This window comes from Heteronotia binoei, chromosome 16, assembly GCF_032191835.1.
Source record: "Heteronotia binoei isolate CCM8104 ecotype False Entrance Well chromosome 16, APGP_CSIRO_Hbin_v1, whole genome shotgun sequence".
In the NCBI taxonomy this organism is placed as follows: Eukaryota; Metazoa; Chordata; class Lepidosauria; order Squamata; family Gekkonidae; genus Heteronotia; species Heteronotia binoei.
This window is the reverse complement of record NC_083238.1, coordinates 38,325,258-38,338,813: the sequence shown is the minus strand read 5'-3', so window position 1 is coordinate 38,338,813 and position 13,556 is coordinate 38,325,258. Positions and strand designations below refer to the sequence as shown.

The 13,556-nt window shown below is 50.4% G+C and overlaps 1 protein-coding gene across 3 annotated transcripts in view; it reads right to left on the bottom strand.

The window, feature by feature from the left end:
• Positions 1 to 13,556, bottom strand: part of UBE2E3 (ubiquitin conjugating enzyme E2 E3) — a 169,403-nt gene that overhangs the window by 135,860 nt on the left and 19,987 nt on the right. The window lies entirely within an intron of this gene.

The following is a 13,556-nucleotide window of genomic DNA, read 5'->3' as shown; positions in this document are numbered from 1 at the left end:
CTCTAACCCTCAGCCCCTCACCTTTAAGGAGGGGATGACCGTCACCTACCTCACCAGCTTGCTGTCAGGAAGAATGAGACAAGGGTTACAATACACTTCAGTTGTCCTGCCCAAGGACAGAGCCGTTTCTCCCTTAAAACTAAGCCAACACCAAATATTTCTTTGGCACTATTCCCCAAATGGGGATTAGGTTATTGGAGAAAGGACTCTGTTTTTGCCAGCACAAGGCTTTCTTTGTACACTATAAATATTTCTTTTAATCATCTGACTATCCAGACAATATTTTACCCTGAGGATGGTGAGAGATTGGAAGCAAGCCTTGGGTCTATGTGCTCTACTCACTGTGGTGAAAAACAGTCAACTCTCCTGCACAAAATGTACCATCCTTTTTGTGTTAGTTACTCATTTTCTCCTCATGGCAAGAGGAAGAATCCCCAGGGTTGCAATTCTAGCAAGAGCTCCACACACCCCTGATGTAGCCAGTCCTTCAAGAGTTTACAAAAAAGAGCCTTGTAAGCTCTTGGAGGATTGGCTAATCAGGGGTGTGCGGTCTAATATGCAAAGGAGCTCCTGCTAGAATTCCACGCCTGTCTAACACATTCAGAAGAAGTGTGCATGCACACAAAAGCTTACATCTGAAGTTAAACTTTGTGGGTCTCAAAGGTGCTGCTACATTCAAACTTTGTTCTGTTGGTTCAGACCAACATGGCTACCCACCCGGATCTACATTCTCTGAAAGTTATACAAAGACTCTTTATACGCTACTTTGCCACTTCTATTTCTTCTAGGTCAAAAGTTAGTTAAATTTATATACAGAAGCCCACGGCACTTTTGTAAACAAAGCCCAGCAGCAACTCATTTGCAAATTAGGCCACACCCCCTGATGCCAATCCGCCCGGAATTGTGTTTCTGTGTGTTTCTGCTCAAAAAAGCCCTGTAGAAGCCACATACTTACATACATACATACATACATACAGGTAAAGGTAGTCCCTGTGCAAGCATCAGTCATTTCTGACTCTGGGGTGACATTACATTTACGTTTTCACGGCAGACTTTTTTAATGGGGTGGTTTGCCATTGCCTTCCCCAGTCATCTACACTTTCCCCCCAGCAAGCTGGGGACTCATTTTACCGACCTCGGAAGGATGGAAGGCAATTGCAAACCACCCCATTAAAAAAGTACCTGAATCCAGCTTCCACCGACTACCTGAATCCAGCTTCCACCAGAATAGAACTCAGGTCGTGAGCAGAGAGTTCAGACCACAGTACTGCAGTACTGCTGCTTTACCACTCTGCGCCACGGGCTTGCCTACATCCATTCAGCTGTCTCTGACCTCTGCCCAGGGCGGAAACTAGATTGGAATGGATCCAACACTGATGTGTCCTCCAGGAATCCCTGGAACTGTTCAGCTACTGCCCTCAATTACCTTACCCAGAAATGATAAATTCAAAATTGGGTGGTAATTGGCAGGAACTAAAGGATACAAAGGAGCCCCATGGTGCAGAGTGGTAAGCTGCAGTCCAAGCTCAGCTCATGATCTGAGTTTGATCCTGGCAGAAGCTAGGTGGTTGTGGGTGGGACAAAGCCCGGCAGGAACTCATTTGAATATTAGGCCACACCCCCTGGTAGCACCATTGCTTCACACAGGGCTTTTTTGTAGGGAAAGCCCAGCAGCAACTCATTTGCAAATTAGGCCACACCCCCTGATGCCAAGTCACCCAGAATTGTGTTCCTGTATGTTTCTGCTCAAAAAAGCCCTGTGTCACGGGTGCTGGGGGCCCTGCAGAAGAAGCTGAGCCTGCAGAAGAAACTGTGCCCCTGCCACCTGCACCAGTGCCCCTGCCTCCTGCTGGAGAAGATCCAAGCCCCCCTGCCTCGCCCTCTCGGGTGGCTCGTGTGCGTGACCGCCTTCGTCAGGACCTCAGGGATCGGAGGAGGGCGGCACGCTCACAAGCAAGACGCTCCCTGAGCCCTGAGTTTTGAAAGGATTCTGGCCCTTCTAGGAGTGAGAGTGCTTGAGTCCCAGCAGGATCCTGGCTGCCCTCTGAGTCAGCAATTAGCCCAAATGGGCAACAGACAGCAGAGAGCTATATAGATGTAGGCTTTGAGAGAAGGCTTTGTGGAAGCAACTAGTCATCTACCTGACGTCCTAGCATCCACTTCGGCTTTTGACTTTGGACCTCCTGACCTTGGCTTGACTTCTGGACCCCCTGACTACGGCTTCTGAACCTCTGACCTACGATACCTGGACGACGATTTGGCTTTGACACCTTGGACACTCTTGCTCACCGGTTACAGACCTTGGCCTGCCCCTGGACTTCGCCTGGCCTGGCCCCAGCTCGTGACAGATTGCTTCCACCCACACAAACACCCATTCCACAGGATGGATGCTGAAGCAAGTGGAACCCCAGGACTACTGGCTGCCCTCCAAGCCTAGGTACAGCAGCTGACACAGGCAGCAGTGCACTTGCAGCAACAGCCTGCAGCCAGTGCTCCAGCCAAGTGCCCAGTTCCCCCACCTGACAGATTTGGGGGTGCCGTGGAAGAATTTCCTGCTTTCCTGGCACAGTGTCAGCTGTACTTGGAACTAAGAGCATGGGACTTCCCCAATGACATGACAAAGGTGTGTTTTATCATTAGTCTGTTAAAGGGGCAGGCGGCGAAGTGGGCCACACCCCTACTGGTTGGGTCCTCTCCCCTACTGACTGATTACCCAGTCCAAGCAGCCACAGCCAACCGGAAAATCAGGGCCCTGAAACAAGGCCAGTCCTCGGTGGCTCAGTATGCCACCGAATTCAAGCTCCTGGCCCAAGACTTGGCGTGGAATGAGGCTGCTCAGATGGACCAGTTTACCGAGGGGTTGGCAGAGGAAGTCCTGGACGAACTGGCCAGGGTGGAGCGGCCCCCCACGCTCCAGGAACTTATCACCCTCTGCCTCCGCATCGATGGCCACCTGGAAAGTCGCCGCCAAGCCAAGACCCGAGGGCGCCAGCTCCCTGCGCCATGCCACTTGGCTCCTCTCCCATCCCCAGCTAGTACCAGAGACGAGGGTGAGCCTATGCAGCTTGGAGCTGCTCGACCCTGCCTGACTCCGGAAGAAAAGGCCAGACGCCGCATGCAGAACCTGTGCCTCTACTGCAGCACGGCAGGCCACTATGCCTCTGGCTGCCCTGCTAAACATCGGATACCCGGACCTACATTGCCACCGCGGCCAAAAGGCCAGCCCCAGGCGTAAGTGGACCCTCCAGCCTGGGGCGACTAGCTGGGTCCTCCGAACAACAGGCTGATACCCCAGGCCCGTTCCTGCTACCAGTCAAACTCCGTCTGCCCAATGGACGCTGGCTGTTCGTGTATGCCATGCTGGACTCGGGAGCGGCCCACTGTTTCGTAGATGCCGCCTTTGTAAAGCAGCACCAGATCCCAGTGCAGCCAAAAGAGATTCCGACGCTGGTGGAGGCTATTGACGGGCGCCTCCTCCGTTCTGGCCCCGTCACCCAGGAGACCTGTCCCATCACCTTCCACGTCCAGCAGCACCAAGAACAGCTGCAGTTTGATGTCGCCCGCATGCCTCGCTTCCCGCTGATTCTAGGCCTTTCCTGGCTGAAGCTGCACAACCCCATCGTGGACTGGGCCCAGCAGGAACTACGCTTCCGAGACCCATGCCCCCATCTGACTCCTCCCACCACTCTAGCAGCCGGCATCCCGAGTGGTGGTCCTCAGCTCCCTCAGAAGTATGCGGATTTCGCCGATGTCTTTGAAGAGACAGGAGCAGATCAGCTTCCCCCTCACCGACCCTATGACTGTGCCATTGATTTGGTACCTGGGGCACCACTCCCGGTGGGGCGTCTGTACCCAATGTCGGAGCCTGAGTTGGCAGCTTTGCGAGACTACCTGGACAAGAACCTGAAACGCGGATTCATCCGACCCTCAACTTCTCCCCTGTCTGCTCCAGTCCTCTTCGTGAAGAAGAAAAGTGGGGCGCTCCGGCTGTGCAATGACTACCGGGCCCTGAACAAGATCACCATCTGCGACCGGTACCCTCTACCACTGATCCCTGAACTCTTGGATTGTTTAAAGGGGGCCCAAATCTACACCAAGCTGGACCTCCGCGGAGCATACAATTTGGTGCGCATACGGCCCGGAGACGAATGGAAGACCGTGTTTGGGACCCGATACGGGCAGTACAAGCACCTGGTGATGCCCTTCGGATTGACCAACGCCCCCTCTGTCTTCCAGAGGTTCATGAATGATGTATTCCGGGACCTGCTCGACCGCTTCGCGATCATATACCTGGATGACATACTAATTTACTCCTGCAATCCTGCCGAGCACGTCCGCCAGGTCCTGCAGCGCCTACGAGCCCATGGCCTCTACGCCAAGCTGGAGAAGTGCGACTTTGACCTGTGCTCCGTCGAGTTCCTTGGTCACATTGTGTCACCGCAGGGAATCCTCATGGACCCGAAAAAAGTGGAAGCGGTCCTGACCTGGCAGGCCCCTCAGAATCGCAAAGACCTGCAGCGGTTCCTTGGTTTCGCCAACTACTATCGGCAATTCATCCCGGCCTATGCATCTCTGACCACGCCCCTGACTCAACTACTCCGCCCCAAAGAACCTTTCCACTGGTCCCCAGAGGCCAATAACGCCTTCTCCACCCTGAAGACCCGCTTCGCCACCGGGCCACTCCTGAGATACCCCGACCCCCAGCTTCCCTTTACGGTGGAAGCTGATGCCTCCAACGTGGCCCTGGGAGCAGTGCTGTCCCAGCGCGAGGAGCCGTCCCAGCCACTCCAGCCCTGCGCCTATTACTCACGCCAGCTCACTGCTGCGGAGAGGAACTACACCATCTGGGAGAGGGAGTTGCTCGCGATCAAGGTGGCTTTTGAGGTTTGGAGACATTACCTTGAAGGGGCTCGCCACCCTGTCCAAGTGCTCACCAACCACCGGAACTTGGAGCATCTCCAGACCACCCGCCGTCTCAACCAGCGCCAGATCCGGTGGTCCCTATTCTTCTCCCGCTTTGACTTCAAGATCACCTACATCCCCCATACCCAGAACCGGAAAGCCGATGCGCTCTCGCGGAAACCGGAATACACTCCTGCTTCGACTGAGACCGCGCCTGCTGCTCCCATCCTGCCACCCTCAGTGTTTGCAGCCACCTCCACTTCACCAGCACTTGTGGAGGACATTCGTGCTAGCCAGGCCAATGATCCCTGGGTCCAGCAACACCTCCAGGCACTCCAAGATGGCTCAACAGGCGAGTTCACAACTCGAGGCGGCCTCTTGCTACACCGCGAACGCCTCTATGTGCCGCCCGGGCCCTTGCGGGCAGAAGTACTACGCATGACCCACGACGCGTTACCCGCTGGGTACTTTGGACAACATAAGACCACCCACTTGCTGACACGGGAATTCTGGTGGCCACGAGTTCGCTCCGATGTTGCCCGTTATGTCAATTCCTGTGACGTCTGCCGACGGGCCAAAGACATCCCAGCCAAACCCCCAGGATTGTTACAGCCCTTGCCCACACCCTCAGGACCCTGGGATACCATCTCAATGGACTTCATCACAGAACTTCCGCGATCCAAGGGTCAGACTTGCATCTTAGTAGTCGTCGACCTGTTTACAAAGATGGCCCACTTCATTCCGTGCCCGAAACTTCCCACAGCTCAGGAGACGGCCCAGCTCTACCTGCAACACATCTTTCGTCTGCACGGACTCCCAGCCCACCTGATCTCAGACCGGGGCCCCCAGTTCTCCTCTCGGTTCTGGCAAGCCCTCCATTCCAGCCTGGGTACTCGAGTGCACCTGTCCTCAGCCTACCACCCACAGACAGATGGTCAGACAGAGCGCACCAATGCCACGCTAGAGCAATATCTCCGCTGTTACACCTGTTACCAGCAGGATGACTGGACCACCCTGTTGCCCCTAGCGGAATTTGCATACAACAACGCGGTCCATTCATCCACCCAAATGACCCCGTTTGCTGCAACCTACGGGTACCACCCTCGATTCTTCCCGGTGATCCTGCCACCCACGAATGTCCCCGCTGTCGATGCCTACCTGCAAGAACTCCGCGCCAGCCAAGACTTGCTCCGAGAGCAGCTACAGCGGGCCAAGGAGGCGTATAAACTGGCTGCGGACCGGAAGAGGCAAGAAGGCCCTCCAGTGCAGCCGGGGGATCAGGTGTGGCTCTCGACTCGCTACCTGGTCGGTCGCACAAGCTGGATGCAAGGTTCATTGGACCCTACCCCGTCATAGAACAAATAAACCCCGTCGCCTTCAGGCTCCAGTTGCCACTCCACCTCCGCATTCACCCTGTGTTTCATCGCTCCCTCCTTGTTCCGGCTGCACCCCCTGACCCAGCTCGGCCTCCTTCCCCACTGCCGCCACCACCGGTGCTGGTGGATGACGAAGAAGAATATGAGGTGCGCCAGATCCTGGACTCCCGGTACCATCGTGGAGGCCTCCAGTACCTTGTGGACTGGGAGGGATACGGCCCGGAAGACCGGTCTTGGGAGCCCGTGGACAATCTTCATGCCCCGGACTTGGTGCAACAGTTCCACAACGACCATCCCGACCTCCCAGGCCCCTCGACGGAGGGGGGCCCTGGGGGGGGGATAGTGTCATGGGTGCTGGGGGCCCTGCAGAAGAAGCTGAGCCTGCAGAAGAAACTGTGCCCCTGCCACCTGCACCAGTGCCCCTGCCTCCTGCTGGAGAAGATCCAAGCCCCCCTGCCTCGCCCTCTCGGGTGGCTCGTGTGCATGACCGCCTTCGTCAGGACCTCAGGGATCGGAGGAGGGTGGCACGCTCACAAGCAAGACGCTCCCTGAGCCCTGAGTTTTGAAAGGATTCTGGCCCTTCTAGGAGTGAGGGTGCTTGAGTCCCAGCAGGATCCTGGCTGCCCTCTGAGTCAGCAATTAGCCCAAATGGGCAACAGACAGCAGAGGGCTATATAGATGTAGGCTTTGAGAGAAGGCTTTGTGGAAGCAACTAGTCATCTACCTGACGTCCTAGCATCCACTTCGGCTTTTGACTTTGGACCTCCTGACCTTGGCTTGACTTCTGGACCCCCTGACTACGGCTTCTGAACCTCTGACCTATGATACCTGGACGATGATTTGGCTTTGGCACCTTGGACACTCTTGCTCACCGGTTACAGACCTTGGACTGCCCCTGGACTTCGCCTGGCCTGGCCCCAGCTCGTGACACCCTGTAGAAGCCGCATACATACATACATACAGGTAAAGGTAGTCCCCTGTGCAAGCACCAGTCATTTCTGACTCTGCGGTGACATTACATTCACGTTTTCATGGCAGACTTTTTTAATGGGGTGGTTTGCCATTGCCTTCCCCAGTCATCTACACTTTCCCCCCAGCAAGCTGGGGACTCATTTTACCGACCTCGGAAGGATGGAAGGCTGAGTCAACCTGGAGCCGGCTACCTGAACCCAGCTTCCACTGAGATCGAACTCCGGTCATGAGCAGAGTGTAGGACTGCAGTACTGCAGCTTTAGCACTCTGCGCCATGGAGCTCTTACATACATACATACAAGCCAATTCCACCTTTAAGACCAACTTAGTTTTATTCAGAACGTAAGCTTTCGTGTGCATGCACAAAACTAAGTTGGTCTTAAAGGTGCAATTGACTCCTATTTTGTTCTACTACTTCAGACCAACACGGCTGCCTATTTGGATGTACATACATATACACACTATGGAAGCTAATTATTTTAAAACTGTGTTTCAGTTCCCACAGCCATATATGAATGGCTTGAATCCTAAGTTTCCTTTCTACACACAAAAGAAAGGGGAGGGTAATTGTCACCAGATTCCTCCCTTATTGCTGCCCCCCACAAGACCCCCACGATGTTCCTGAAGACTCACTGATTCACACAGGAGGAAGGGGTCATAAAAGGCTTTAGCAGGAGGAGGGAAAGTTGTGATTTATGAAAAGCTGCATAGGAGCCAAACCAACATAATCCAATGTAAGCAACCACTACATTTATCGCAACATGAATTAATATTAAGGGGAAATTATTGTTTACTGACATGATTTGGGACTCATCATCTTCTTACCATGGGTCAGGATCCAAGAAATTGTGATGCTAGTTCTCTGAGCCTAAATGGGGATTTGGATTTGACCACTCACACCCCTCTCATGTGCTGAGTTCTGCTTTAAGGAAGGGGAGATTCGAATGAGGTTCAGTACAAAGGAGAAGGGGGGGAAATAAAATAGCACAGAGCCCATGTGTTAATATGAGCTATTCTTCAGATCTCTGTCATGGTAGTTTACATATGTATGCGTAACATGTGGCAATAGGGTTGCCAAGTTCAATTCAAGAAATATCTGGGGACTTTGGGGGTGGAGTCAGGGACTTTGGGGGTAGAGCCAGGAGCAGGGTTGTGACAAGCACAACTGAGCTCCAAAGGGAGTTCTGGCCATCACATTTAAAGGGACTGCACTGCTTTTAAATGCCTTCCCTCCACTGGAAATAATGGATAGGGGCACCTTCTTTGGGGGCTCATAGAATTAGACCCCCTGGTCCAATGCTTTTTAAACTTGGAGGGTGTTTTGAGAAGAGTCATTGGATGCTATGCTGAAACTTTGGTGCCTCAACCTCAAAAAACAGCCCCCCAGAGCTCCAGATACTCACCGATCAATTCTTCATTATACCCTATGGGAATCGGTCTCCATACGGAATCATGGGAGTGCCTGGCAGACATTTCCCTCCCCCACCCCCTTGCTATCTGATGACCCTGAAGCAGGGGGAAGACCTCCAAACAGGAGGATCCCCTGCCCTCACCTGGGGATTGGCAACCCTATGTGGCAACTCCATAAGGTTTTCAAGGCAAGAGACCAACAGAGGGGGTTTGCCATCGCCTTCCTCTACATAGCGTCCCTGACTTGACAGTCCAAGTACTAGCTAAAGCTGACCCTGCTTATCTTCCAGTGAAATTAGCCTAACATGGGCCATCCACATGAAGGATTTATGTATATAATCCATTTTAATGTCTTATTCTCATTGGCAATGACTAATTCCCTTCCCTACCATTCCTTTTCTCGGGGTGTTTTTATGCCTTGCAGGATGAAAAACTCCAAAAGAAATATTTTAACACATACCTTCCTGAAAACAGTCTAAGTTTCACAAGGGCTTTTTTGGCAGCAGGAACTCATTTGCATATTAGGCCACATACCCCTGATGTAGCCAATTTTCCAAGAGCTTACAGTAGGCCCTGTGCCGCTACAAAAAAAGCCCCGAGTTTCACCAGTTTTTTTTTTTTTACATCAAAGACCAACTGAAGTTCTTTCTGAAGGCACATATAGATCAAAACCCACTCTATGTAATTTTTCATTCGCCAGCCTTGGAGAAAATGTTCTGTAATCACTCCTAAGTGTAGCAAGTGATGACCCGCCTCCTGAGGTTTCAAATCTCGTCAAGCCAAGTAACAACTCTAAAGATTCTATTAGGTACCCAATTGCCTTAAAATTCTACTCTGTTGAGTATCTTGCACCACAGCTACTCACATTAAGTACTAGTTACACCAAAGGGCTAACGTACAACAGGAAGGCAGGCATAATGACTAAAATACAATAATAGATTGTTGCAAGCCACTGCTGCCGTGCTAAATGGCACAGTGCGTCTCTTTTTTTAAGCTCACTACTCCAAAATTAAATCCTTGGGCCCCTCCCCAATGCACCTATAAATCACTTACTAATAATAGCTACGGGTAAATAAAGGCTATCATTAGTTAAACACATCTTTAAATGGCTGCAAACTCATCGATTTGCCTTCCAAAAAGATTAACGGCAAAGAAAGGAGCAGTCAGACTCAACAGTCCTGTCATCAGGGTTGGCTAACTAAAGGCTTCATCGAACCTTTTTTCCCAAATATCGCTCGATCCCAGGAGAAGGCCAAAACCCTCATCAAGCCAGGCAGGATTCCCATACTGAGCAGTCAAATTCCCTCAGGAAACTCATCCCCACCCCCGGAAGACGAAGAATCCCAGAGTGGTGTTATGGTTAAAGCGACCGACTCCAATCTGGAGAACTGGCTTTGATTCCCCACTCCTCCACATGAAGCCAGCTGGGCGAACTTGAGTCAGTCACAGTTCTCTCAGAATTCTCTCAGTCCCACCTACCTCACAAGGTTTCAGTTGTGAGGAGAGGAAGGGAAGGGGATTGCAAGCCCGTTTGAAACTCCTTAAAGTAGAGGAAAGCGGGATTTTAAAAAAAATACTCTTGTTCTTCCCTAATTATTCCTTCCCACTTCCATTCAGAAAGCATTCTCTGACAGTGTGATCAGGGCTTTTTAAAAAGAAAAAGTCCAGCAGGAACTTATTTGCATATTAGGCCACACCCTCTGGCATCACTGTTGTTTCACACAGGGCTTTTCTGCAGAAGCCCTGCAGGAACTCATTTGCATATTAGGCCACACACCCTGACACCAAGCCAGCCAGAACTACATTTCTGTGCATTCCTGCTCAAAAAAAGCCCCGAGTGTGATCCTATACCCTTCTAAATCCATTCACTTCAATGTCCTTGGAAGGGAGTAACTGCACTGTGTAGAAGTGCACTGTAAATCTCCCTTTTGTCATGCTGTGCTGCCAAACACCCACTAAACTAGACACAGCACACGCTTTTTTAACTGTTGTGTACACACCCAACCTTTCCCAAGCGGCCAAACCACCTGGGAGTTGGTGTTTTGTTTAGGTTTTTATTTATCCCAAGTACAAAGTGCTATGCAATACAGCCAGTAAACTGGCTCTTTCACAACAGCCTGTGCAGATAAACGCAAAGCTCTTTGCTTCGCCAGCACACAAATGGCGCCATTTAGAGACAGCTCCCAGAGCCAGCGATCGGCAGCTACGAGAATAAGCTACTGTGGCAGTTAGCAGCATTATCTGATGGTGTGTCAAAAATTAAAGGTCATGTTAATAGTCCTATATATTATATCCAGCCACCTACAGTTAGTACTCAATTTGTCCTCTTGTATAAATCGAGATTATATTGGGGCCCAGCAACTTTAGAACCCTGTACTATTTAAAGGGAGAACAACTGTGAAAGCAAGCGTGTAGTCCATGATTCTGTTCAACCTGGCACTGAACACAGAATTCAACATCCACATAATTCAAGTTTCATGGGCATAATTTAGCCACGCATTTTTAAAATCCCACAGATGTCAAACTGAAAGCTTTACCTTGATGCTTGCCACCCTCAGTGAAATCAATCCTTGTATTTGGTTCCCAAGTTTCTAGTCCTCATGACTATAAAACACAGGCTGAAAAGTATGCAGGGGGTACCTGGAGAAACTGCTTTAGTTTTCTTTATCGTTTAGTCTTCCCTTTCTCCATGAACTGCTGAAGCAGGATTGTGCAAATAAACTAAAATATGCAAATATCCTTGATATGCATAATGTATATCCCAGGATTCAGCATTTCTTGGCACAGGACCTGAATTACACTGCTGCAGAACTCTGATTTCTTTTTTTCTTACAGCAGAGAATAATACTCTTTGTGAGTCAGAGTTCCTATCCTCAACCATTTCTGGACAGCTGTTAGAATTCTAGCAGTTACCCCACTGGCTTGAACGCCTTCCATACTGGTTTAAATGATCAAATGCTACAGCTGTTGTTATGAGAAACCACCACCACCACCAGAGTACTAAAGAGAGCATTTTCAAAATTAAAGGACTTCCTGGTTCTGGGAGCTGTTTCCCCAAACACACAACAATCCTAACTGAATCGAAATTTATTGCAACTCAGAAAAGAACGAGAGATTTGTTTTTGTTTTTTCTGAAGGGAAGAACAGAAAAGACCAACTCAGATTTAGCCTAAACGCTGATGAGTCGTCTGTACAGCAGAGCTATTTTGAACGGTTTCATCCTAGTAGCTAAAAAAAAAAAAGTGGAAATCCATTCCAAAAGGAAGGAAATTTCAAACTGCCAAACAGGAATCAAGGAATCTGCTTACATCCAGAGCCAACTGCAAATTTCCCCCAGTAATAAAAGCCTCATCTGCTGTTGCATGCCTCTTGTGCCGAAAGCAAGACGTGAGTGAACTGTTTTTATTCTGTTGTAAAAAAAAGAACCAGAGTAAACACAAAAAAAGAGTTAGGCCAATTTCGCACCCGATTCTCCAAATCTAAGAGATGTATTTGGAGAAAAGAACCGATGAAATGCAGCCCAAGGGAAAGGAAATATAGAGGCAGACTCAATTCAGCAGCCAGAACATGATGAATACACAAGAGCGCAGATTCATTCCCAGCACCCCCTTTGCTCTCATTCTCTCCCCCCACCCCCAACTACAACAGAGGGTTGTGAAGTGTGCTGTAGAATTTCTTTTTTGTTGTTGTTCTTTTTAAGATAATGCACCTTCCACACATCAGCCAGAGGGAATACAGAGACCTCGAGGTTTAGCCGAGGGTCAGACACAAAAGCGGACTCATTAAACCAAGTCCAAGGACAGCTCCTCGATTTGATACACATGATCCTCCCATTTCACGACCCACTTTCTCACTTGGGGACCATTTTGAGACAAGCAAGCGGGCACGGATTTCCTGTCAAGCCTTTGGAGTAACAGGCTTACTGTGTCAATTGAATGCTATAGCCAGCTGTCTAGGAAACTGTGTGAGGCAAAAGGTTGATTGCCACGAGTGTTGCTTTTTAAAATCTTTTTTGTGGGCAGGAGAAGATGAGTACAGTGCATGTCCACAGGAAACAGCTGTGAGAAGCCACTACAATTCAGAGTAGGGTTGCCAATCCCCAGGTGGGGGCAGGGGATCCCCCGGTTTGGAGGTCCTCCCTCCACTTCAGGGTCATCAGAAAGCAGGGAGAGGGGAGGGAAATGTCTGCTGGGAGTTATTCCCTATGGAGACTTATTCCCATAAGAAATAATGGATAATTGATCCACGGGGATCTGGGGGGACTGTTTTTTTGAGGTAGAGGCACCAAATTTTCAGTATAGCATCCAGTACGTCTCCCCAAAGTACCCCCAAAGTTTCAAAAGGATTGGACCGGGGGGGTCTAATTCTATGAGCCCCCAAAGAAGGTGCCCCTATCCTTCATTATTTCCTATGGAAGGAAGGCATTTAAAATGGTGTGCATAGAATCACAGAGTTGGAAGGGACCTCTAGGGTCATCTAGTCCACTCCCTGCACAATGCAGGAAACTCACAGTCCCTTTAAATGTGATGGCCAGAACTCCTTTTAGAGTTCAGTTGTGCTTGTCACACCTTTGCTCCTGGCTCCACCCTCAATGTCTCCTGGCTCCACCCCCAAAGTCTCCTGGCTCCACCCCCAAAGTCCCCAGATATTTCTTGAATTGGACTGGGCAACCCTAATTCAGAGCCACTGACATTCACTCTGGTTTAGTTTCTGCAGGGACCGTACATTTTGACACCCTACATTCATGTGGAAGAAATCTGGGCAGAGCTATAGGCAGTTCCATGATTATTTCAGATTTTCTTATACAGATTGTAAATGCCGGGGGTGCAATTTACAAGCGGAGACTGATACAGGGGTATTCTCTCTCACCTTTCCCCTAGTGACAGTTTCCCTCCG